The 27,472-nt window shown below is 44.2% G+C and overlaps 1 long non-coding RNA gene across 1 annotated transcript in view; it reads left to right on the top strand.

The window, feature by feature from the left end:
* Positions 1 to 27,472, top strand: part of LOC116147377 (uncharacterized) — a 307,447-nt gene that overhangs the window by 166,083 nt on the left and 113,892 nt on the right. The window contains exon 5 of the long non-coding RNA XR_004130907.2: positions 12,542 to 12,626. This is a non-coding gene — a long non-coding RNA (uncharacterized LOC116147377). The remainder of the gene's footprint in view (positions 1 to 12,541; positions 12,627 to 27,472) is intronic.

Below are 27,472 nucleotides of genomic sequence, written 5' to 3'. Positions count from 1 at the left end.
AGACATGTCAGGGAAATCTTCATTATGAAGCCTTTATCAATATATATTCTTAGCAGATAGAGGGACCCCTAAATTAGGGAGCCCACCAAAGTGTAGGTCCTTGCCACGACTGTGAAAGAATTCGTACAGCAGAGGCAGAGGGACAAAGTGAATAGCCGCTTTATTGCTCAGAAGGGGAGAAGGAAAGGAAGTGCTCGAGCACGGAGCCGTCAGCCAAGATGTCCGGTAGAGACAGCTCTGGCCCTGGTCGGGCCACGTGGATTTTTATGAGAGGCTTCTGTCATCATGTCTTCCTTCCGGGTGTGATGGAGCAAATAAATCCTTGTATGGGTTTTTCTGGTTGTTGTCATGGCAATAGTCAACTGTCATGGCGCTCGTGTGTATGTCATTTAGCATGCTAATAAATTATAGTGAGCTTATAATGAGGCTCAAGGTTCACTGGAAGTCAGATCCTCTACCATCTTGGGCTCCATGGGTCTTAACCAGTTCTTGTTTCTTCTCTGCAGCTGTTTCCTGATTCTTAGATAAGAGTAATTTGTTTCTAGGTGAGGGAGGGTCACGGGTATGTTCCTGGGGGCAACAGCCTTGGTAACAAAAAAGGAAAATTGCTTTTAATTAGAATGCCTGTGATCTGGTGGACCCAGCATCCCCCCAAAAAACCCATCTCTAAAGATTCTGTTCAGCCATGAAAGTTTTAAAGGGAAATGGGAGAATAATCTCAGTTAATGGTTGAGAGAGGTGGTCAGAGTCGTTGCCATCCCCCAGTGCCTGCAGGCTTGTCTTAATCCACTACTTGAGCCTGCTCTTCTGTGACTCAGGGAAGCCTGGGAGACTTCAGCTTTCCTATAAACAAGAAGCAGAGGGTTATGTGTGTGGGAGGCACAGCATCCTGCTTGGTATCGATATGACAGTCTTTACTGTCCTGTTTAATAAGTTTTTGTGCCTTGACTTTATCTAATATGAGTGTTGTACTTATACTTTTAAAATTTGCATTTGCCTAGTATATTTTTATGTTTAATATTTATAATATGTTTAATATTTTAAAAAGACTCTTCATTTCTGTCTCTTGAAAACTCTGTAATAGCATTTAATTTGTGAATTTTTATCTTTTAATAGTGGAATTTGACATACTGGCATTTACGGTTTAAGCCATGTGATATTACTTCTTAGCTTTGGTTTATGCTTTTAACTTTTATGCCTCGTTGTTTTTCTTTGTATTATTTTTTATTGTAGAACCATATCTACATTGTTTAAAAGTTATTTTGGAAGATGCATTTTAATTAGAGTAGTGGTTTCTATTAAGTTTTCAAAAGCATTTTTTAACTGGTGGTTTTCCAATCTTTATAAGCAAACATGGAATTGTGTGTTTGAGTGTTGTCTACTTCACGGACAATTTGGGCATGTTTTATTCTCTTATCCTCAGCTTCTTGGATTTTATTAACATAATCTAGTGTCTTGCATGAGCTTATTCACTTTTAGGAATAATTTTTGACATTTGCATTATTTTGTAAACTGATTTGCAAGAATCATTTAGACATTTCTGCTTTTTAATGATTGCAAAACTCACCATTGTCCTTTGATACTTTGATTTCCCCAAGGTTGAGCTGTTGACTTTATATCATGTCCTGAAGAGTTTGTTCACTTCAGGGTTTTTAAAATTCTGTGAGGATAAAAGGTGGCACATTTTCCAAGTCATTGTTGAGAATATTGTTTTACTGCCTCTATATTTTAAAAAAAGACAGCTTTTCTGAGTCTAAAATTCTTAAGTCACAAACTTCTAAACTGTGTCTAGATATTTATTCATTTCACATCAGCTAACTTTTGACATCAAATGTGATAAATACAGTTGTCCTTATAATTGCTACCAAACCAAATTTGAGTCCGCTTGCCCATGGGCAGTAAAGTCAATCTACTGACGGTGAGTTGTGGGAAGGAAACTGCAGTGTTTATTGTAATGGCTCCATACAAGGACAGTGGGTGGCTTGTGCTCAAAAACCCCGAACTCCTTGAAGGGTCTCAGCAGAGCATTTTTAAAGGCCGGGTGAGGGAGGGGTGTCCCAGGGTGTGTTATCAGCTCATGCACAATTCTCTGATTGGTTGATGGTGAGGTAACGAACTTAACGTTATCAATCCTTAGATGTCAGTAGATCTGGGGCTTTGTGCTTATGATCCTCAAGTAGTTAATTTCTTCCATTTGGCAGTGGTTTTAGCATCTGAAAAACTCAGGAAATATGCATGAGATACTATTATCTGTGTACTTAAGAGAGGAGCTAAAGTAGAGGATATGGGGGAGGGGTCTGTCCTGGGAAGACCCCATAGGGTCATGCTTGGTTATATAATCTTCAGATTATTTTTCTGGTTTGGAAAAACATTCTGCTCTTTTTTCTTCTTATTATTTCTGTTCTGTTCTGTCTTGGAAATAAACAAGTCATCTGTATGCTGCATCCTCATCTTTGGCCATCCATTTCTCTTAGCTTTTTTTTTTTTTAGTTTTTTTTTTCTTTTTCTTTTTCTTTTCTTTCTTTCTTTTTTTTTTTTTTTTTTTTTTTTTTACAATTTTTGTCACTCTTTCTCCTCAATCTTGGTACCTCTGAAAACTCCATGGAAGTTTTTGGCATTGATTCGTTTAAGAAATATTTATTGACTGGCTGTTAGTTCTGGGCACTGTTTTAGGCATTTGGGATTCACTAGTGAACGCATAGATGAACACTCTACTCTTTAAAATTAAAAAAAGTTTCCTTGTTTATTTTTAATAGTGGTAAAAAAAAATACACAACACTTACCATATTAACTGTTAAAAAACAGAGTGTACCCCGTGTGTCTCTGCCGAGGCTGCGCTGCCTTTCGTCTCTGTGCCTCTCTGTCTTGTGCTCCTTCGACTGCATCTCTCTGCAGATGGCCTTTCTGTCGCTTAGTGCTCTTCTCCTGCCCACAACTTACACTTTGACTTGTGTGGCTCAGGCTTGGGTTTTGAGCTCCTCTTTATACAGGAAAGAAAAATGTGAGGCGAGAGGATGGCCGTGTCTCAGGTCTCGATTGAGTCCCTGGGACACACCCAGCCAAGTGTGGGTCCTTGGCTTCAAGCAGGAAAGAATTCAAGAATGAGCCACAATTGACTAAAGGTAGATTTATTCAGAGAGATACGTACTCCATAGACAGTGCAGGCTGTTTCAGAAGGCAAGAGAAAGGCCAAGAGGTGTGGGGGTCAGGTGCTCAGTTTAAAGCGAGAGCAGTTGCACATGCCACAGAGTGTGGTCTGTCTCACTCAGAAGGGAGAGTGGCCACGAGGCAGTGTTGCCAGTTTTTATGAGCTCGGTTATTTTACATGCTAACAAGTGGGAGGATTATTCCAACTACTTTGGGGAAGGGGCTGGGATTCCTAGGAATTGGGCCATCACCACCCTTTCACCTTTCATGGTCAGCTTTAAAACTGTCCTGGCGCCTGTGAGAGCACCATTTAGCATCCTACTATATTTCAATGAATGTATATTGAAGCTCAAGGTCTACTGAGAGTTAAATCTTCCACCATCTTGGTGCTAATTGTTGTGTCATTCTTTTGATGGCTGTGCCCTGTCCCCTTCCCTTCTGTCTCACTGTCATCTCTTAATTGGATGAACCTGATCACCTCTTCTATCTGTCGGACTGGATGCCCTGGACCAAGGGTCTGGGATGATCAATTGTGGCTGGAGAGGTGTGTGGATGGAGGGTATCTAGGTGGTAGCAAGGATGTGGGCAGGGCTAGAATGTCTTAGAAAAAGGTGAAGATGGGAAGGCAGTGCTCGGCATCTTGAACTCAGCTTAGGCAATTGAGTATCCCTCTGCCTCTGCATTCAAAATGAAAAAGTTTGATGACATGAGAGTGATTGAACAGAGAAACTTAAATTAATTTCAGAGAGTTTTGATAATCAAATGAGATAATTCATACATAAAATATTCAGCACAGAGCCTGGCAAATGAGAGACAATCAATGAAGGTTCATTTCTCCCTGCCCTCTGCCCCTTTTCTCCCTTCTAAAAGAAAAATCTCTAGGTTCCTTGTCTTAGCATTTTTAGTTGCAAGTCTTCCAAACTTATCTTCCTCCAATTTTCTGCTGAACCTTGTGCTCGGGCCAAACTGTTCTTTTTAAATACTTTAGCAAGTAGGAAGAGATTTCTTTTGCTTTTCATATCACAGCATAAAAAGATTTTCATATTGCAGTTTCTAAATAAACATATCTGGATGGATTGGTTATTGGTCGATACATCTAGAAGTCATACAAATCCTGACAATTGGTCAGTCAGAGCCAATCCCTGCAGGCAGTCTTTCAGTGGCTGCTTTTTACCCAGAAGATAAATTCAAACTTGTATCATGCTCCGCAAGGTGCCATATGATCTGGTGTCCATTACTTATCCACTTTGGTGCTCTAGCTACACTGTTCCTTTTCTTGGTTTTTACAAGATGGAGCAAAAGAGCCTTCATACATACTCTCTTCATACATACATACTCTTCCCTGTTCTGAAATATTATTCCTCTAGCTGACTTCTGAGTTTTAATCTAAAGACCACTTCCTCCAGGAGACCTTTGCTGACCCCTCCTCCTGCACCAGACTAGGTCAGGTCCTCAGTTCTGCCTTCGAATGGCACCTGCACTTTTTTTCGTTAGATTCATTGCAATGACGATAATAATGATATGTGTAGGATGATTTACATGGTATCTGTACCCTTTTAGACTGCAAGTGTCTTAGTCTGTTCGGCCTGCTGTAACGAAAATATCGTTGACTTAGTGGCTTAGCCAATAAACCTTTATTTCTCACAGTTTTGGAGACCGGGGAGTCCAAGATCAAGGCGCTAGCAGATTTGGTGTCAGGTTGAAAGTCTAATTCCTGGTTATAGACAGCTGTTTTCTTGTTGTGTCCTCACACGGCTTACGGTGTGAGAGAGCTCTGTGGTCTTTACAAGGGCACTAATCCTATTCATGAGGGCCATGTCTTCATGACCTTGCCACTTTCCAAAGATCCCACCTCCAAATACTATCACTTTGGGGATTAGGCGTCAACATACGAATTTTGAGGGAACACAAACATTCAGTCCCTAACAGGAGACAAGTTCAGTGCAGGGATTGTGTGTGTCTCATTGACAAGTGCACCTTTAATGTTTGCCATGGCTCAAAGTAGGCACTGGGTCATTCCAGTGAATGAATAGAAGCTGGTAGCCAGCTGGAAGCTGGTTGTTCTAATCTCATTAAATGAGAATGAACGAATGAATGAATGTGCATAGTATAAACTGTTCTAATTTCAAATGAGATCAATATGTCTTAAAGCCTTCTTACACTGTAACATACCTACTAGGTGCTCGATAGATGGAACCCTTGCTGTGATATCAGCTTATTTTGTGGAGTTTGACAGCACTGTTGAAAGACCCATCTGAGCCTGCCTGCAGCAGAAGAGATTTCCTGCTGCTGTCACTGGGGACTCTGAGCGAAAGAGGGCAAATTTGGTTTAGCCTCTTCTCCATGTTTCATTCTGTGGTTTTCTCTGGTTTTCTCTGACCTATAACACTATCTGATAGAAGATTCTCAGGGCCTGATCATTTTCAAATGTTTATTTGCTTCTCTGCTCACTAAGCTGTTCATGCCTATTTATCACCTGAAGTAAAGAACAGGGCTAGCTCTCTGGTAAAGAGCTGACACCCAAGGTTGGGAATTGAGAAAATTAGAACTTCACGGCTCTGGTGCTAGCTTAGAGTCCCTGGTAATAGCTTGGAGCTCACAGCAGCTTCTGAGTGGATGGGAGACCTGATTCCAAGAAGAAATATGATAATTGGAGGCCAGGGGGAGGCCAGCTGGCTTCAGCCAAATAGGAAATTACCTTTGGTTGCTTCGTTCCTGTAATTCGGCAACTCCAATTATCACAAGGTGATAAAGTATCTGACTATGCTGTATAACACCTTTCCTTGTACATGAACGAACCCATTAGAGGAGCCTGAATGAAATCATTATCCTTATGACGCCTAATTACAGTTGACTCTGCTCCCGTGATCAGTAGAGGGCCAGTGAAATATAAGGAATCAAAGACCAGACCAATTACTACAATTTGCGAAAACTCCTCCAGGCTGCTTCAGGTTTAGGGCAGGTATTGGGTGTTTCCATGGGGCAGAGAGAAGCGTAAATCAGAAAGCAGCTTCTCCAGGAGGGAGGCAGCGCTTCTGGAGCTGATTTTTCCTCCAGCGATAAATCTGATGCTAAAGCTTTCTGGTTGCCATGGCAGATGAAGAAAAAAAAAGTACAGAATGCTCCCTCCTTGACAATAGGTAGCACACATATTTATCCACCCAAATGGTATTTTTTTTTTCCTTTTTGCAACTTAATTCAAGTGGGAACTAATCACTTGGATTCTGGTAGCTTCGTCCTTCTTTCTTGCCTTTGCTGTCTTCTCATCAGTCCTTCCTCCCTCCATCACTTCTTTATGCCGTAGAAATAGGGCAGAGGTTGGTTGAAAATGGCTTTGACATCAGTAAAGCTGTTCTTCCACTCTCTCTTTTGAGCCTCAGTTTCCCCATCTGTGAAAACGGTGATCATCTCCTGCTAGAGTGGCTGCTTCCGTAATAAGTGCTCATTCAGTGAGAGTATATTGGGTGCTGGCTCTGTGCAGAGCTGAGCTGTGTCCCGGATGTTGAGCCTACTATGACATAGGTCTCCTTAACGGTCATTTTGCTGTGGAAGCGCTTCATTTGTTCAATAAATAGCTCTTGCTAGCAGCCATATTGTTTTCCAAAACAGGCCAGTTGATTTAATCAGCCAATCTCCTAGACAAGGCCAGAAATGCTCACCAGCAGATCTGCATTATATTACTTTATGCCCGAGGAGCACTTTGCTGTGAATTGTCACACACAGTCCCACAAATCTGTGAGACAGGCATTAGGAAGTGCATTTTACAGATGAGAAAACTGAGGCCTGGAGGGTTTAATTGGCAAGGAATCTGAATTAGCGGCAGCATATAGGAAGTTCAGAATCTTCCTGTGTTCTCAAATAGGTGGATACATATGATTTTCATAATTTTTATGCAATTATTTGGGATATAGTGCTGGCTACCATTTTTTAATGATTAAATATTTTTAAAAAGACTTTTTTTTTTTTTTTAAAAAGAGCAGTTTTGAGAGGAAGGGACCGAGATTTCTCAGATACTCCAGTCCCCCATGTGCTTAGCCTCTGCCGTTGTCAACGTCCCCCAACAGTGTGGTAATTTATTGTACCTGATGAGCCTACACTAATACATCGTTATCACTCAAAGTCCATAATTTACATTAGGGTTCGCTTTGGGTGTTGTGTTACTGACTTTTAATTTGGATTTATGTCGTTATATGATATTTCCTAACTCCTCTGATTATTTTTATAGGCTTATTGTAAAAAAAAAAAAGAAATCAATCCAAAAGTAGATGTGAAAAGTAGAAGCCTCTTCACCAGTGCCTCTCACACATCCCACCATCCAGAAATGACTGAGCTTCACCAGTGGGCGTGTATCACGTCAGACCTTTTTCTGAGCTCGAGAGTGATCCCTTAGTTTCTTTGCACACCTACCTGGAAACACATAGTTGGAAATGTTAGGCAAGCTGGAGATTCTGCCAGGATTTTGGGATTGGAAGCTCTGACTTAGGTGCTGGGAGGCAGACTGTCCTGTGCTCTGCTCAAGCAGACAGTGTCTCAGCCGTGCGTTAGGAGATGCAGAGGGCCTCCTTGACCTGGCTCAAAGTGGGTCTGTCATACGTTGATATCAAAGCCTTTTGGGGAAAAAAAAAAGCCTTTTGGATCTGTTCATGCAGTCGTTCCCACAAAGCATCATTTAATGTCTACAATGATGCTGGGCTATGAGAGAGAGGGAGAGGGGTCTTTACATATGTAAATCTGGGTCTTTCCTTCCCATCAAATTCATTTCATTTATTCCATATTTATTGAGCATGTACTAGATGCCAAGAGCTGTATAGCTAAGTGCCAAGGGTATAGAGGTGAAAAGAAGACTTGGCATCTCTGCTCATGGGTCTTAGACTCCAGTACAGGAGAGCGACCCCCCCCCCCAAAAAAAAGAGTAAGCATGCAAAATAATAAAGAATAAAGTACAAGCCATAACCTTTTCATGCTGTAAATACAAGGGGTTTGCATTTACAACTTTTATGCACATTTCCTGACACAGTGCTGCATGGCTGGCAGTGATGGGGCGACCTCCGCTTTCTAAGCCTCCCTTTCCTCAACTGTGAACTAGAGGCGACCTCGAGCTGGCTCTGAAGTGCGAAAATCCTCACGAAGGTTCGTTTCTCAAGACAGTACCTATGGTGGAAATGGAGTCTAGTCAAAATTTCTCCCTTGAAAAATCCCACATCCCTGAAATCACCCACAAAGTCCAACATACATAGTTTCCTTTTTAATAATAGAATATATAAATTCATAACAGGCAGTTCATAGGCAATCACATGTAGGTTATGAGTTAATATGCAAACTAATTTTATAGTTCTGTGTTTGTAAATGTTATGTTTTTAAAGGTTAAATGATGTGCAGTTGCCCATATTTGAACAAATGGCAATTTCATGTTATTCAACCCAATAAATCACTGTTTTTCTCTTTTGCTTTTTTATGGCATTAATGTTATTATGTATGAAACTCTAAAAGATAGCTTTGAAGGTATCCTTCTTGGGGTGATGGAAATATTTTAAAATCAGATTTTGGTGGTGGTTGCACAACTCTGAATTCACCAAAAATCATTACATGAGTCGTCTCACTAGAGCTGTTAAAAGGGATGAAAGCACTTGCTCAGGACAGGCTCAGGGTCGGGTTTGGCATATGGTGTTTCCCACTGTCCCTTTTGATGGGGTGCCTCACAGCATCCCTGTGAGGTGTAATCATCCCTGTAGTGACAAGGCTCAGAGAGTGAGGTGACTGGGCCACGGTCACACAGAGGGCACTAGCAAAGCTGGAGTGGAAACACCATCTGGGGTCCCAGTCTGAGTCCATTTCACTCCCCCTACTCGGGGGTCCCCTCCCACACCCTCTGGCTCCAAATGTTCTGAACAGCCTGGGAGTGGGAAGGCTGTGGAAAATGGATTTACACAACTGCTTCCCTGGGCAGCCCACTTTGGAAATCATTTGTGACCTGTAATTGACCGTGACGATACAGAAATTGGAACCTGAAAATCACAAACATGCTGGGTTATTAGATGGTGAAATTGCAGTTTCCCGTTAGCCTGCTGCTTCCCGACTTCTCATTTTTGCTTTTCGGGGTTGGAGCTTGGCAAATCCCCACGATATACACCCCGTCCTTTGCCCAGGTGGGTTTGGGCTACCTGGTTCCACTGCTCAGGGGAAAGTGGCAAGAGCTCTGGTCTCCAGCTGGGTGAGTCATGAAGAGGAGGAGACGAGCCCTAATTTATCCCGTCAGGTTACTCCTCTTCCCTTTGAAGCTCTGCGTCTGATCTGAGCATCCCTGAGGCTCTGCACTCACTTGGCCTGACTAGAGGCCTACAGGAACCCCAGTGTCCTCTCTGACCTCATCACCCTCCCTCTTACCTCGTGCCCTCCTCTCTCATATTGCCCAGCTCGGCTGGAGCTGTTACTTCATCCTGCCAGCACCGTCCTGCCTCTGGGCCTTTGCACTGGCTGTGCCCTCTACCAGGAATGTTCTTTCCCCAGACGGCCTCCCAGCCAACTCCTTCAAGCCTTTGCACAAATGTTACCTTCTCACCGACAACTACCCTAACTAGCTCTCCACATCACCCCAGGTGTCTTATCTCCTTACTCCACTTTATTTTTTCCCAAGCACAGATCATCTTGTACAACAACATGCTGTCTAATCTGATTATCACATTGACTATTCCTTGTCCTCTCTCACTGGAATGGAAGCTCCAAGTGGGCAGTCAATTTGTTTACTGATATCAGAACTTCATGGAATATTTTTAAATAACAGCTTTATTGAGATATAAATCACATAGCACACAATTCACCTACTGTAAGTGTACAATTCAGTGTTTTTTAGTATAGTTTTGAAGTTACGTAACCATTATCACAATCAAATTTAGAATGTTTTCACCTCCCCCCCCCAAAAAAACCCCTGTCTAATTTATCCATTACTCGTCATTCCTTCCACCACTTCCCTCCCTAGGCAAGCACTGTCTACTTTCTGACTCTGTAGATTTGGCTCTGAACATTTCATATGAAAGGAATCTTACAATATGTGTGCTTGTAAGAATGGAATACTTACAATACAATGGCTTCTTTTACTTAGTATAATGTTTTCGAGCTTCATCCATGTTATTTATAGTATGTGTCAGAGGTTTATTCCTTTTTGTTGCTAAATAATAATCCATTGTACAGATACACCTCGCTTTGTTTATTCATTCATTAGTTGATAGACATTTGGGTTATTTCCACTTTTTAGCTATTATAAATAATGCTTCTGTGAACATTTGTGTACAAGTTTTTGAGTGTACGTGTGTTTTTGTTGCTGAGTCCAAACTCGTTCTGCTCGCCGCACGACAGGCAAATGAATCGGGAGACGAGGTGTTGGGGCAAGGAACAGCGACTTTATTCAGAAAGCCGGCAGACAGGGAGGATGGCAGACTGATGTCTTGGAGAACCATCCTGCTCCAATCAGAATACAGGCTCCTTTTATACAAAAAAAAACAAGGGAGGGGGTGTGGTTGGTTGTTGCAAACTTCTTGCTGCAGGCATTCTTTGTTCTTGCAGCTGCCCACGTGGGCCAGGTCATGGTGTCCCTGAAAACTTCCAGCAAAACAAAGGTTATTCTCTATTACATTTTCAGTTCTCTTGGCTACATATACGCTTTGGAGTGGAATTACTGGGTCACGTGGTAACTCTATGCTTAATCTTTCCCACACTGTTTTCCAAAGTGGCTCTGCTAGTTTATAATCCCACTAGCAGTTTATGAGGGTCGTGTGATATGTTATGAAAGTTAAAAATCTCAGTTAACAAGGAGATCATCATGTTCAGGCCCGTGTCATCCGTGCCCCTTTAAAAGCCCTTTGAAAGTTCTGGCTCATGACTACAGCCCTCTTCTCCCTTCTGTGTTTCAGGCCCCGTCACCTGAAGTCTTGGAGGGAGTCTTGGGTATTTTCAGGTTTAAAAGAAAGGCTGTGAGTTGCATGTGTTAAGAACTAGGGTAAAGGGGTCCTGGCCTCTGGTGGGTGAGCACTTTTGCTCTCTTCCTGCTGTTTGGGCCTTATGAATGACAGCACCTGCTTGTAAGTTCTGTCTTTTTTTTTTCTACAACATGTAGAACAGCGCTGCACACACAGGTAGAACTTTGGCAGAGAACAGGTGTTCAAGGAGCATTTTTCGAATGACTGGCTGAAGGAATCATGGCAGGTATGCTGTCATTCTTGGAGTGCCCTGAAGTCTGATTTCTTCCCCAAACCTGTGTTGTCTCTTGATAGCAGCTCCGAGGGTGGGGGGAGCAAACCTGGTTGGTGCCTTGCTCAGAGGCCCCCAGCCCACCTGGGAGGTCACCTGGTAGAGTTCTGGAAGATGGTGGTAGCTTCGTGCCTCTCTGCCTGATAGGTAATCTCTAGCCACAGAGGATATCTGGCCTGCATGAGGGTCAGCTGCAATTTATGGGGACCCGTGATGGGTGGGATTTGGTGATAAATCTCCCAGCTTGCTGGCCCATCAGCAGAAAACTCAGGCACAATGATAGTTCCACAGAGTCCCCTGGTTGCCCACGATAGTGTCGGGCCCAGTGCAAACGGTAGTGCGGGGCCCCTGGTTGGAAAGTTATGAAGAATTTCAAGATGGTGCCAGCACAGTGTTAAACCTTTTGTGCAAGGGGCCCTCTGAGACCACACGGGGCACATGCCCACGAAGCCGGCCCTGCCTGGGTGCCTGAGTCTCCCTCAAGCCCGGCATCTTGATGTCTGCTTCAGAAACATCCCTAACCCGTGCTTTCCCAGAACTCTGGTTTCCTTGCTGGTCTGTCTTCCCTGGGCATTCTGCCTTCTAATCATGCAGCGCCCCGAGGGACTGTTTGTTAAAACGCAGCTGTGACCACTTCTCCCCTGTCCTCAGAAGTCTTAATGGCACCCCGCCGACTGTGGCTGTGGTGTTCAAGTCGTGATCAGCAGGACCCCCGGGAGGTTCTGGGCAGGCCGCTGAGGGTGAGAGAGTTTTGTGCTCCCTGCCTCTCATCCCCGTTCCAATTGCACAGCAGGCTCATTTTTGTTTTGCATACATATTGGACTTCCATATATGCTTTCATTTCAGGACATGTTTCTATTCCTAAAATAATATATTTCTGGAAACTACCGGCCACAGAATTAAATCCGAACTTAGCTCAGTATTTACTATCTATGAAGCTCCAGCTCAGAGATTGGCCCACCAGCCAAATCCAGCCTACCGCTAGGAATAGTTTTTACATTTTTAAACGGTTACATTTTAAATGGTTCTAGACATACCTCAGTATAGCTTCAGTTTGGCCTCTTGGTCTGCAAAAACTTTAATATTTGCTCTCTGGCCCTTTGAGAAAAAGTTTACTGATCCCTGATCTAGCTCCAACTTTTCTTCCCAGGCTTCACTCCCAGGACTTGAGCCCAGTTCCCCTGCAGAGTCTGCCTGGGTACCTTGCTCGTAAGGGAAGCGCATCAAATACAAAGGTAGGGTGACTGCATGCCCACTTTGTTGTGCTGGCATCATCTTTCATGTTAACAGAGCCCTTTTCACTCTTCCTAAGTGTCTTCTTTGAGTGGTAAATTATATAGTCATTCTATATATCACTGACAATTGAATGGAATGGAAGATAAAACACCACCAGCAAATTTTGTGATTGAGTTATATTATCTTTGATACCAAGGGCATCTCCTAAAGAGGTTCCAAGTTCTGGCTGTTTGAGTTAATACCCAGAAATGACAAGCATTATAAAAATGAATGGCCTTAAGAATAATTACTGTGCTTCTATTATAGTTGTGATGGGTTTCTAGAACTAATGATTAGGCATCTTTGCTTGCCTAATTTTCTTAAAAGGATTTAACCAATTTATCTGATTTTTAGAAGCAGCATGAGGTATGTTAACAGAAACCCATGTTGGGACACAAATGCAATCTCATGCTATGTTTTGAATAGTTTGTTTAGAAAAAGCCTGTATTTAGGGAATGGGGGATGGAGTTGTCCTTTCATCAGATGTTCTAGGAAATGAACCGTGTTGCTACTTTTTGTGCCTGGAGCCCAGCATGGGTGTTTATCTGTAATGGCTCCAACTTTTAGAAGATGCCGACTCCAAATGACCTGGATATTATCCAAATAAGTGTCTTTAAATTCCTATAATAACTAACCGAGCATGAAGAATAACTCGATTTTGGATGAATCTAATTTTATTTATAAACAAGCGCGGACAGAAATCCTGACTGTAGCCTGATGTAAAAAAAGTGGGGGTGCAGAAGCATACTTCTGGCATCCTGTTTTGTAAAATTCATTCAGTCAAGAAATGTATTTGGGGAGCGTGTATGCTTTCAGACTCTGAGCTGTGTGTGGGGGATGGTGCAAAGGATAACCCCACCCGTTCTGGGAACCTGGTACATAGATTTAGAGGCAGTGCCCTGGGTGATACAGTGATGGCTGGGTGGCTGGCACACTCGCCAGGCTGAGGGGCGCTGAAATCTTGCACAGGCCTACTGTTTATTGCTGTGACAAACGGCCTGAGGCGAAATAAGGCAGGGTTCAGAAATACAAAATGATGGAGGTGGTGTTTTTATCCAGAGTGGTCTGGGAAGGTCTCTCTGGGGAGTGACACCTGAGCAGACAGGGACAGGAAGTGAGTCCATAAGGCCTTAACAATCCTCATTCTTCATTCTTGGTTCGTTACGTCAGTGTATCTGGTATAGAAGGTTCCTGAACCCCTTCAAAGGGCCTCAGGTCTCCCGACATTAGAAGAGATGACTTTTGTCTCAAGGCTCCAAAGGAAAAATTCCAAGAACCTCATGGGGAGCTTCAGCCCCTGTTCAGTCTTTTGGTTTCCCTATGCTGTGTTTACAGACAAGATCCTCTCCTTTGAACAAGTGAGAAAGGGGGGTTTGAGATTCAGCCTTTGGGGGCAGGTGCAGTGAAAAGGTGAGTAGACTTTGGAAGGTGGGAGCATCTCTACGGGGTCCTGTTGCAATAATGTGGCTGCGATGACCGACATCTCACATTTGTTGGAGATTTGCCTCTTTTTGTGCCAAGCCTGGGTTATGACCCTTCTGCTGCATTAACTCAGGGAGTGCTCCCAGCATGCCAGGGATGAGGAGAGGCGGGCCAGCAGCTGAGCGGAGCCCAGCAGGGCTTAGAAGGCAGAGGTGGTAGAAGTGGCCCCTGGCCTGTAAGCTCCAGGAGGGTCGAGGTTGTGGGCCTTGTTTGTCACTGCTTCCTGAGGACCAAGCACAGTGCTGGGATATTCTCAATGCCCAGTAAGTGTTTGTTGAATGAATAAATAGCACCAACAAAAGCACAAAGGCAGGAAACTAGGCGTGCGTGTAGTATCGCATCTGTCTGCTGGCTGGAGTCCGGTCTCCCGTGCCTGGTGGGAATGTCAGCGTGGAGGAGGTTGAGCATCACGGGTGGGTGAGGAAGTGCGTGTGAGGTAAAATGGGAAAGGGATGTCAGGTTCTGGAGCAGAGACAAGGTGGTAAGTACCCAGTTCCTTTTTCCCGGGACGTAGAACGCTCTAATTTGCAAGCTCCCTTGGGTTTAGGTAGGTGCCATGTGACAGTGCTGACCCACGGACTAGTGGGAGTGACTTCTGGGCTCAGGCAGGTAAGAACACATATGCACGTGCCTCCCCCAGGGCTGCCTTCTCCTGTTTCACGAGACCACATGTCAAGAGGGCAGAGCCACAGGGTGTAACGCCTGGATCTCTGAGTGACTGTATGGAAGAGGGCCACCGAGCTAGGACCAGACTTTTTGTGAGGGGCAAATAAATCTTTGTTATGTGAAGCCACTGAGACCTGGGGGTGTATGTGATTCTGTAGGGTATCTTATTCTATCCTGACTAATGTAGGCCTTGAATGTCAGGCTAAGCTCTTTCTTCAAGAGCAGTTAAGTCCCCTGCCTGTTGCCTCCCACAGACTCACCGTATGTCCACGGGCGTAGGGAATCCCAAGAGCTGACGCCTGCAACTGTAGGTGATTCAGTGCCGAGGGAGCATCGCTCTCTACGTGCACTGTAAAGATGAGAACTAGGCAGATTCCCGCTGAGAAAAGCCTCCTCTTCTTCCCCTCTGACCTGGTGAGTGGTCTCTCTGGCAGGCCGAGAATGTTAGCTGGGCGCTGAGCAAGAAGGCCTGATCAGAGAGACTGAAATATCAAGCTGGGCTGGATGTGACGTTTATTTTGGGATGTTGAAAGTGGCTCAAACTGCAGAGACTGTGGGATTGCTGACAAAGAGGCATGCCTTGCATATTAAGACAATGAAGATAGATTTAAAAAAACCAATGGTTTTAATTTTCAAAATTTTTTTTGAAAAATGAGAGCATACTTTATATGAAACTATTCTGCACTTTGCTTTTTTATGACTATCTTTACTCTATAATGTATCATGGACCATCTTCTGCCTCATTCTCTTTAACGGATGCTTGTTCTCTCATGGAATAGTGTACCATCTTTTCTTAAGGCATTCCACTATTGATGGACCATTTTGTTTGTCTCTGATTTTTGGTAATGCAGGTAAGACCACAACGAGCATCCTTGTACATGTCCCCATCAACATATCCAAATGTTTCTGTAGTGAAATGTCTGGGTCAGAGGGTATACGCCTTTTTCATTTTGATACGTAACGCCAAATTGCTACCCTAAAGGGTTGTAATAATTTACACTCCGGAGAATGGCAATTTTTTTTTTAATAGACCGAGTCCCCTGAGAAACTCAGGTTTGGAGCCTCCGGATCTTTGGAACAGGTGTTTGTCTCAAGTCCTTTTATTTAATCTGTGGCTCAGGTCCTTTGCAGGAATCCAGCCCAACCCGAAGGTACTCCCCTCCACAAAGCTCACATTTAAGCCCTGAAAAATGGGAGGGCTTAATCCTGTCTCTATCAGATCTAAATCAGAACATTTTTCCCCTTCTGCCATTTTAAATTACCTCTCAGCTCAGCCCCAGACTGAGTAATTCAGAGTTAATGGGATATGAAAGCCACGGTCCGTGGCATGATTGCGGGTACCTAGCCAGAGGCAAGCAAGATTTATTCTCTTGGAACCCAACTGGGTTGAAAAGGGTGATAAATCAGCAGGGCTGTTGCGAGCTCCGCTTCTGCCGTGAGATTCATTCCAGTTTATCAGAATAATCATCTTAGGCTCTGAGACTGGAGATAAACAGTCAAATCCAGAGCCCCACTATGTGGTACGAGGGAGCGAGAGCTCTCTGAAATGTCTTTTCCTGGATGGGTTTGTCCTGGGGTGGGTGGCAGGCTTGTTCCTGTCTAACTGCTGTCCAGTGAAAAGCATCAATCTGTGTTCGCGCGAGATACAGGCCGGGATTCTGTGCCCATGAACGCTGCTGGCCTGAGGCTTCTGGTCCGTCTGAGGATATTGTGCAGAGGAGGACTTGGCATCGCACTCTGACTCCTGTCGTCCTGTGTGCTGAATCCAGGCACAGTGTTCTCTTCAACTGGGTCATCCCACTGTCCACCGTCTGTCTGGCTCTCAGATCCTCTTGTGTCGTCTTTCTGCTGGTGTCTGGCAGTCATTCTTTCAAATTACATCATGCTGGTTTTGTGGTCTTTTGCTAGGCGTTCCCTTGACTGATCCCACTGGTGATCACAACATGATGCAGAGCAAGAGCCATAAACAGATCAGTATCAGTGGACTCCTAAAGGCGACCAGCGTGCGCACACACGCACAGAGTTACCTGAAATCGTAACTTCAGGTGTCGGGCGCTGGTCAGGCTTACGCTGAACTGCATCGTAAGCGTCGCCTCATTTTAGCCCTCGAATCGTAGTGAGAAGTCAGCTGTAAAAGTCATTTTACAAATGAGGAGACTGAGCCTTGGGTGGGTTATCAGTGACTTGCCCAAGGTCACAGAACTAGTGACAGTGACCGCAGGGCCCACCTTTGCTGTTTCCATGCACATACTTACACAGACGTTCAAGTACACAAACACATATGTGTACAGACAAGCACATGCATTAACATTGAGATAAACACACAGACAGACACACATGCAGCTGGAGAGGATGTTCAGGAAAGAATGAGTGACCAAGGCTTGTGACTGAGCCACCTTCTCCTTGAATGAAGCCTCCTTACGCGGCTTACTGTAGAAAATTAAATAGAAAAAAAAAAAAGGCATTGTGAGGATCGTTTGAATTTGGGGGTAGGCTGGTGGTGGTACCTGGTGAGGCCACACAGAATAATCTTAAATTGGAGTCTGCATGTGGGTCATGCAGAGTAGCAGCCTGTTTACTCTGTGTGAGGCACAGGGCCATCCCTCGGGCAGACTTGCATTACTTGAGGTTAGGAACTGAATTATGACCCTGGTGTTAAAAACCATTATAGGAGTTTTCTTTCTGTGGCCAGATTTACATGGGAGAGTACTGGAAGAGTCTGCTCTCAGCCCCGGGGAGACAGTCCTTGATGTTTGAAGGCACCAGGCCTGAGATATCTGTCCATCGTACAGGAGGGCTGGTCTGGCTGGTGGGACCAGAAGTCACTGCAATGCACTGACCTTGGGACCCTTGCCTGGGACAGGACTGGGACAGACCCCATCACTCCTGTTTCTGGAACAGCTTGGTCTCTGCTCCTACAATTGACCAGCCCCATCTTTCAGTCCACACCTGTTTCTGTAGTGAACTTAACGTATCTGACTAGATTACAGCCCTGACCCTCAGGTCCCAGAGCCTTCTTTTTCTGCTCACATGCCTTTTCTTAGTTCCTTTGATCCAGTTCCTGTGAATTTTCTAGATTCGATTCACACAAGGAGATCTTCGTGAGGGATGCTTTGTTCTGCAATCCCCAAGTATTGAATACAGTTGTTGTAGGAGGTGCTGTTGACGTCCCACACATATCCCATCAGCCAGCCCTGGAGGTCACTTGTAGACAGTTTTCATACAGGCCAAAAGCTTCCAGCAACTTCTCTGCCAGGGCATTCCCAGCCAAGGGTAAATGTTTAGCCTTCAAACAGGGCAGGATGGCAGTGCAGAGTAGTGAGTGCTCTGGGAACAGCACTCTCAACCAATGAGAGTGTAAAGACACTAGCTTCCTTGCTCCTGGGTGGGGTGGCTCTGTTGTGTGCTCCACATAGTCTCCGGGAGGGTCCCCAGTGGGATGGGCTCCAGTTGCCCACAGCGGTAACCTACACCCATTATCGGCTTCCTTGTCTTCTCTCTCTTCTCCACTCCCTCCTGGTGCTTCCCGAAATCACCTCCCAAATAGGCTACCTGCACTCAAATCCTTGTCTCAGGCTCTGCTTTTAAGGGAACTCAGGCTGCAGAGTAACACTCACTCCTTCCCCTGGAACAGTTTCCCTTGCTTGTCATATGACCCGTGTCCCCTTCCTCTTATCCGAGGCTCCTTTGGACGGCCTTTCAAAAGCACTCAGTCCCAGAGTTAAGAGCACAAGCACTGAAGTCAGACAGATTTGAGGTGGAATCCTGGCTGGGTCACTTATTGACTATGTGACCTTGGGCAAATTCTTCTCTGGACCTCATGAGTCTTTTAAACAAGGCAGATAATGATAACAACTTTCAGAACTGCCAGGAAGAATCAATGAGATAATGTATGCAGAGAGCTCAGGGCAGTGCTTGGCAATTAGTAGGTGCTCAGTAATGTCTGACAGGCCTTCCTCTCCCTCTAAAGAGGCTGGTTTCTTCCGGCCACGGTGCCAGGAGATCTCGTGCCTCCTCACTGAAGGCTGATGCTCAGGCCACGGCCTGTGTGGACAGAGTACCGGGCATGGCTGAGCCCTGAGCAGGGATTGGGCAGTCAGGAAGGGCACTGGTGATATGCCAGGCCCCCCAGGCACATTGGTCGACCCCGCCTCTCCCTTCCTTTGACTTTCTGCTTGGGGCCACTTGCTCTTTCCCAGAGAAGCCCTACCTTTTCCTAGCTCTGCACTTCTGCTTGCCCAGTTGCATCTACTTGGAATGCTTTTTCCTCCCTGCCCTCACCCCTTGAAATCCCACTCAAGCTCTCAACGTGTGGTGTAAATCAGGAAGCAGAGCAGCTTTACCTATGGAGCTTTTTCAAAACACACATAGCTAGGACTCACCCCCAGAGACTGATTCAGTAGATCTGCCATGGAGCGTAGGTCCATAGATTCTGAAAAATCTTCTTGCCTTCGGTAATATACACCCTCCTGAGGAAGAACCACTGGTATCATCCCTAGAGCCCAGGTGATGGGGGCAAACAGATTTGACACTGGGCAGTCCACTGAGATTCTGTGAGCCTCAGCTTTCTCACCTGTAAAATGAGGACAGTAATGATGCTTATCCCATGTGGTTGCTGGGAGGATGAAATGAGACACGGGAGGGGGTGCTCAGGAAAAATTATATCTACATTCAAACATCCCTGATTCCCCCACGGGAAGTAATCACTTCCTCCCATTTTCCCATCTTGCTGTCTGTACCTCTATGACAGCCCTTAGCACGGCGGTCCTTCTGTTAAAGTCCTGCAGTGTGTTAGTCACTCCCCACCCCTGGTAGACCGTGAGCCGCGGAGGGCTGGGGACAGACAGGGATTGTGTATTAACTGCCGCGCGCTCCCGCGGCGCCTGGCGTGGTGTCTCGCAGGGAGGCTGTGCTCGATAAATTTTTGTTGATTTGAATATAAAACCGTAAGAAACTAATGTATATGGTTATGTGAGGTACCCACATCATGCGTTTCTGAACAGGCTTTTGATTCATCTCAGTGTCCGGGAAACTGTTTCCTACTGACAATGCATTTGGAAATTGCCAGGAGGGCAATAAATATGTGCATAAAATTCTGCTTTTCTCAGACCTGGACAGAACCTCTTTGTTTCCTGGAGCCTCTGGTGGCCAGGCACCCACAGAGGCTGGGGCTGTCCCAGGGCTGCCTCCTTGCTCTGGACCTGCCGGGGGACCTCCTGGCTCCACTTGTAAGCCTAAGAGCCAGAACTTGGCTCTCCAGAGAGCACAGGGTTGGGAGTCCTGTTCGCTCCCCCAGAGTTGAGGCTGGTGAATCCCCTGTGTGTGTTTAGTGACTTGGGCTCGGCCTTCATGGAGAGCCCTCTCCTGGCTCACAGTTGCAGCTCTCCCCGCAAACTGGGGCTCCCGTGGTGCCTGAATGAACTCCAGACGCTCCCTGGGGGAGCCAGGCTGCCTGTAGAGGTTGTTCTAAGAACACTGGGGTCCTGCTAAGCAGCCCTGCGGGGGAGGGGTCTGGAGGCACAAGGCAGCCCACCCAGGGATCTTTCTAGAAGATGGGCCCTGCGCAGGGCTGAGGATGTGTCCTGGTCAGAGGAGGCAAAACCCTTAATCTCCTCTGCTGAGGTCTGGCTTTCTGACCTGCGGGTACATACTTACTTCTCCCACCTCCTCTGAGAACACTGCCCAACTTCACTCCTCCTCCTCCTCCTCCTGTGCCCCTGCCCCCACTGAGCCTGGATACCTCTTCCTCATCCTTCCTCACGACACCTCTAGATCCCTTGTCGGGCATCCCTCAGCAGCCTGCATCTTCCTGCCAGAATGCTCAGGCATGTTTTCGTATCTCTCCCCAGTGCTGACAGTAAACCTCATGCGTATAGGGACCCTGTCTAGTTTATGTATCTCTAATTCCCATCAGTGGCAGGCCATCAGAGGGCCCTTTATAAATACTTGTTTAGTAGAAGATTACAATTTGATGTTGTTGTTGATTTTTAAGAAATCTCTTAACAGTATATTGTGAGCATCTTTCCATGTCAAGAAGTCTACATGTACAAATCATTTTTAATGGCATCCTACTATTCCATTTTATGAAATTAATTTAACTGATTTTTAAAAAATTTCTCGACAAAATATTGCTTTCAGATGTGTTATAAACACTGTCATAGTTGACATTCATTTGTAAACATGTAGCTAATTTGCCTTACTGAAAAAGTTGTACCAGTTTACACATCTATCAGCATTGCTTAGTGTCTTTTTACACCCACCATAATGCGAAGTATTATTATTAATTTTTTTTTTGTCACTGATAGTCATAGTTCAGAGTTGCCTTTCTCTGATAACTAGGGCTATTTGTTCATTCATTGGTTTCATTTTACAGATACTGACAGCCAACTCCATGTTGTTAACAGAATGAACACATTCTAGGGTTAGTACCACATTGTAGCTTAACACTTAACAATATATTTAGAATATGGTAGGGCAAAACTTCTCCTATTTTTTTCCTCTAAATAACTTTCCTGGTTATTATTATACATTTATTATTCTAGATAAACAGTAGAGGTATTTCTCAAAGGTCTTTAAAAACAACTCAGTTATTTTGATTTGGAGTGCATGGAATTTATAGATTTGGAAAGAAATAAACCTTTACCATATTGAGTCCTGTCACTCAGAATCATGGTGGCACTTTCCTTTCAAGTTTTAAAAATATCTCTTTAAAAAAAATCTCAAATATGACCACCTAAAGATAAACACTATTAACATTCAGCCACATATCTTATCAGATCTTTAGAGACATGTGATAGAAATACATAATTTTATCTCATTGGGATGCACATGCTGTTGTATAAACTAAAAATAGCTCAATAACATATTGGGGACATCTTTCTATTTTAATAAGATAATTCTATGTCATCATTTTATAAATGGCTATAATAGTATTCCGTTGTATGGAAGTATCATTATTTAACTAGTCTCTTGTTGACAGACATTTAGGTTGTTTCCAAATTTAATTGTCAAAACAAGATTGAGTGAACATTTTTATATACATATTTCGTGTCTTATTTTCTTTTTAGAATAAACTCCTGAATTTGGAAAGTTTGAGTCATAAAGTACATGTATTTTTAGACATATTACCAAACTAGACTTCAGAAAAGTTGTATCAAATTGTCTTCTCCCTGTACCATTTAAAGAATGCCCATGTAGATCCAAAAAGGAAATTAGGAAAACAATTCCATTTGCAATAGCAACCAAAAGAATAAAATACCTGGCAATAAATTTAACCAAAGGCGTGAAATACAAAGTAATTGCCAAAAGAAATAAAAGAAAATCTAAATAAATACATTCTTCCTGTGTTCATGGAGTGGAAAACTTCACATAAGCTACAGATTCAATGCAAACTCTATCAAAATTCCAGTGGCCTTTTGGGGCAGGAATATAAAAGCCTATTCTCATATTCATATGGAATTGTGAGAGGCCCCCAAAAGCAAAAACAATTTTGAAAAAAGAGTAAAGTTAAGACTCAGACTCCCTGATTTCAAAACTTACTACAAAGCTAAAGTAATCAAAACAGTATGGTACTGGTATAAGGACGGATGTAACGATCAATGGAAATAGTTGAGAGTGCAGAAATAAACCCATACATCTATGGCCAGTTAATTTTTGACTAGAGTACCAGGTCCACCAATGGAGAAGAGAATTATCATCTTTAACAGATGACGCTGAGACAGCTGATATGCACATGCAAAAGAATGAAGCTGGCCCACAAACTCACACCATAGAGAAGAATTAACTCCATATGGGTCAATGACCTAAAATATAAGAACGGAGATGGGCTGGAGGTGGGGAGGATGGAGGAGAACCTATTTAATAAGTATGAGGTTTTACTTTGGAGTGATGGAAATGTTTTGGGACTTGGTAGAGGTGATGGTTGCTCAACATTGTGAATGTTGTAAATGCCACTGTATTGTCCACATCAAAATAGTTAGTTTTATGTTATGTGAGTTTTACCTCAATAAATTATTAAAAATCAACGAAACAGAAAATGCAGAGTGTGACCTGTGATCAGGCCTAGAAAGGACCCTCATACACTGGAGGTGATTTTAACCTGAACTCCTCATTTCCAGAACATTGATCACATGACCCAAGAAAGAACTAGAAAACCAGGCAGTACACCTTGGGTAACCTGGCACTGGAAAACCAGTTACCACAAAAGCTGTGATTGTAGCCTACTGTTTTCTGTTACAAAGTTATCAAACATTTACTTTTGGAAAAAAAAAAAAGAATACTTGTGTGTCATGTATATTTGCCTATTCCCTGGCCATGGTGAGTCTTAAAAAAGTTAAAAGGGAGGTGGGGTTGGGGGGAAAAACCATTAAGTTGTCTGGGTAGCAGTATTATAGGCAAAGGAACCAGAGCATGTGCAAAGTCCCTGAGGCAGGGGTATGTTGGATGTGTTCAAGGCACTAAAGGGAGGCCATAGTGGCTGCAGCAGAGTGAAAGAGAGTGAGGGATCATAGTGGCCTGATTGAGTAGGGCCTCATGGGCCACTGTGAAGAACAGCATTTACTTAGTGAAAAGGGAAGCCAGCTGAGGGTTTGAGCTGAAGAGTGGCTTGATGTGACTTCGTAATCTTACTTCATTTTTAACAGGACCGCTGTGATGGAGATTAGCATATAGATGTTTATACAAGTGACTGATTAATTACAAGTGTGGTAAGAGCTCGGAAGGGGAGTCCAGGTGCTTGGGAAGTGTAAAGCAGGAGGCCTTAGGAGTTCAGGGATGACTCCAAGTAGACGTGATGCTGGTGACACTCCCTGCCAGGGGTGCTTTTGGAGTTTTCCTTAAGCGGGGAACTTGAAGCAGTCAGCTGGCTGTGGGCCTGGAGAGGGCTCACTGCTGTCCAGCCTCATAGGAGGAGGAGAGGGTGGGAGTCAGGCTGGCGAGCCTCAGGGCACTGCAGGACCTGCCTGCCTCACCGTCATTCCTGAGATGCGTCAGGCCCCTGAGGCCCCTGATGGCTGTAATTGCAATCCTCCCTGTCACTGAGACGTCAGGTGAGAGACAACTCTGTCCCTAAATGAAGCCCTGGATGGGAGCTTGACAGCTCCAGGTGGGAAGTGATCCTGCAGTTTAATCACCCAAGGACGGACAGAACTGGCCACACCCTCCATAGCATCCTGGGTCCTGTGGCCTGGCCTGTGCATCCAGGAGAGTCAGTGGTCACAGGCCTTGCAGCTGAAACTTGTGTCTGGTAACTGTCCCCTGAGCACCTCTGTATCAGTTGGGGTCAGCAGGAAGCAGACTGCACATTCCAATCAGGCTAACTCAAGGCAGAATTAATAAAAGGGCTGTTTACAGATGTGTGGGCAAGGTGTAGGGCAATCATAAGGGGTAGTGCTGTACTGGGGACTAGTAACAGGGTTCCTTTCCCCAGGTCAAAAGGGAGGAGCAGGAGGAAGTACCAGACATTGGACGTGGGTTGGAGGGAGTCATGGAGAGAAAGCTGGGGGTCTGCAGCTGGGTCCTTAAGCTGAGAGACACAGCTAGACCCAGGCCACCTTGCAGAGAGGGAGCCAGGGAATCAGTACCCTGACTGCACTGTCCTCCCTTCCTCTGATGCCCTGCCAGGACTCCCCCCTGGTTAAGACTGACCAGAGGTCGAGGGAGCCTGTTGAAGGGGTCCATACAGGTAGAGGAAGGATGGTGAGTGGACCTGTAAGCAAAATTGGAGATGTTTGTGTTCCTCTGGGGTGGTCCTGCCTTGGGCACAAGGTCCAGAAATAGATCAGACATGGTCCTTGTCTTTAAGGAACTCAGTGACATGAGAGAGGGGTCAGAGTGGCATACGGTGGGGTTAACACTGTGATAAAGGGATGAACAAATTGCACGGGCTTTCTGGTTGTGTGGACCATTAAACCAGGAGTGGAGAGGAGGGCTAGAGAGGGTGGGTGCTTGACTGCTCTCCCAAGTACACCCACCGCGGCATGTTCACAACACTTTTTACGGTGTTAGGTAGAAGTGAGAGTTTTCAGGCTACATGGGTAACAGCAGCGCCACAAGCTTGTTGTGGAGAATAAGTGAGATCCTGGATGGAAACTGCCCAGCACAGCGCTTGGCACGTTGCAGGTGAGCTGCCAGCAGTTGCCCTGTCACTATCTGTTGGCCTTTCAGCCTCATCAGGGGAATCTATTTGGCTTGAGTGAGGTAACAAATCATCTGGAATCTCAGCCCAGTGACTGATTTGTGTGGCTACCGTTTACTCGGTAAGTGCTTGCTCTGCACCACACACTGTGCTGAACATAAACACTACATGTGTTCTCACTACAACGTTTATGGGGGTTCGTGGATAACATTTGTTTATTTTTGTTCCTCTTGTGCCTCCTGTGATGGTTTAAAACCATGCCTGCAAATTCTTTGACGCTTTTCCTGTTGAGACGTGGGGTCTGTGTTCCCTGCCCTTGAATCTGGGCTGTTTTTAGTGACTTACTTGTAACCGCTACAGTGATTGATACAGTGTAACTTTGGAAGTGGCTAAGTCAGAGAAAGCCATGCAGCTTCTGCCTGGTCTCTTGGGACATGCAGCCTGGGGGAAGCCAGACACCATGTGAGGAATCCAACTATCCATGCTGGGGGAGGCCACGTGTGGACATTTTGGTCCAGCCCAGATGACTCCCAGGTTAAGTGCCAGCCATGTGAAGGGAGCCATCCTGGTTGCCCAGCCCAGCTGAGCCTTTAGATGACTGCAACCTCAGGAGGAGGCCAGCTAAGCCCTCCCCAGATTTCCTGACCAATAAAGTCACGAGTGAAATATGATGGCTGATTTGGGGTGCTAAGTTTTGGAATAAATTTTTTACACTGCTGGTAACTGGAACACCTCCCCACTCTTTCCATTCTTTCCCTGTAGGTAGAAAATATTTCCTCAGATTTTATTTATTTATTTATTTTTAATTGGAGTGTAGTTGACTTACAAGGCTGTGTTAGTTTCAGGTGCACAGCAAAGTGATCCAGTTATATATAAACAAATATACACACACACACATACACACACTTTTCAGATTCTTTTCCATTATCCATCATCATAAAATATTGAATATAGTTCCCTGTGCTACACAGTAGGTCTTTGTTGTTCATCCATTTTATATGTAGTAGTGTGTGTTTGTTAATCCTAAACTCCTAATTTATCCCCCTGTCCCCCTCCTTTCTCCTTTGGTAACCATAAATTTGTTTTCTATGTCTGTGAGTCTATTTTTGATTTGTAGATAAGTTCATTTGTATTATTTTTTTAAGATTCCGTGTATAAGTGGTATCATAATATTTGTTTTTCTCTGATTTGTTTCACTCAATATGATAATCTCTAGGTCTATCCATGTTGCTGCAAATAGCATTATTTTATTTTTTATGGCGGAGTAATATTTCCTTGTACATCTTCTTTATTCATCCATCTGTTGATGGACATTTAGTTTGCTTCCACTTCATGGTAAGCAGAGCTGCTATGAACATTGGGGTGCATGTATCTTTTAGAGTTAGAGTTTTTTTCTGGATATATGCCCAGGAGTGGGATTGTTGGATCATATGGTAACTCTAATTTTAGTTTTTTATGGGACCTCCATACTGTTCTCCAAAATGGCTGCACCAATTAATATTCTCACCAACAGTGTAGGAGGGTTCCCTTTTCTCCACACCCTCTCTAGCATTTTTTATTTGTAGACTTTTTAATGATCAGCTTTCTAATAACTGGTAGGAAGTGATACCTCATTGTAGTTTTGATTTGTATTTCTCTAATAATTAGTGATGTGAGCATCTTTTCATGTGCCTATTGGCTGTGTGTCTTTTTTGGAAAAATGTCTATGTAGGTATTCTGCCCATTTTTTGATTGGGTTGTTTGCTTTTTTGGTATTAAGCTATATGAGCTGTTTGTATATTTTGGAAATTAATCATGGTTTGCAAATATTTTCTCCTATTCAGTAGGTTGTCTTTTCATTTTGTTTATGGTTTCCTTTGCTGTGCAAAAGCTTTTAAGTTTCATTAGTTCCCATTTGCTTATTTTTGCTTCTGTTTCCATTACTCTAGGAGATGGATCCAAAAAATATTGCTTCTATTTATGTCAAAGAGTGTTCTATGTTTTACTCCAGGAGTTTTATAGTATCTGATCTTACATTTAGGTCTTTAATCCACCATGAGTTTATTTTTATATATGGTGTTAGAGAATGTTCTAATTTCTTTCTTTCATAAGTAGCTGTCCAGTTTTCCCAACACCACTTATTGAAGGGATTGTCTTTTCTCCATAGTTTATTCTTGCCTCCTTTGTCATATATTAATTGACCATAAATGTGTGGGTTTATTTCTGGGCTTTCTATCTTGTTCCATTGATCTATGTGTCTGGTTTTGTGCCAGTTCCATACTGTTTTGATTACTGTAGCTTTGTGGTATAGTCCCCAGACTGACTTTAGATCTGGCCATGTGATTGATTTTGGCTCTTGGGATGTGAGTGGATGTGATGTACCCCATATCTAACCAAAAGTTTAACAGGTACTCAAGTGATTTGACCAGCCCTCTTGTACTCCTGTGACTAATCTTGGAAAGATGCCACTCCGGATACCTCCTTCCTTTCATTCTAAAATGAAAAAGACCTAAACTCAACGTGCCTCGGGCACCCTATAGGGCT

This window comes from Camelus dromedarius, chromosome 18 (assembly GCF_036321535.1).
Source record: "Camelus dromedarius isolate mCamDro1 chromosome 18, mCamDro1.pat, whole genome shotgun sequence".
In the NCBI taxonomy this organism is placed as follows: Eukaryota; Metazoa; Chordata; class Mammalia; order Artiodactyla; family Camelidae; genus Camelus; species Camelus dromedarius.
This window is presented reverse-complemented; position numbering and strand designations above follow the sequence as displayed.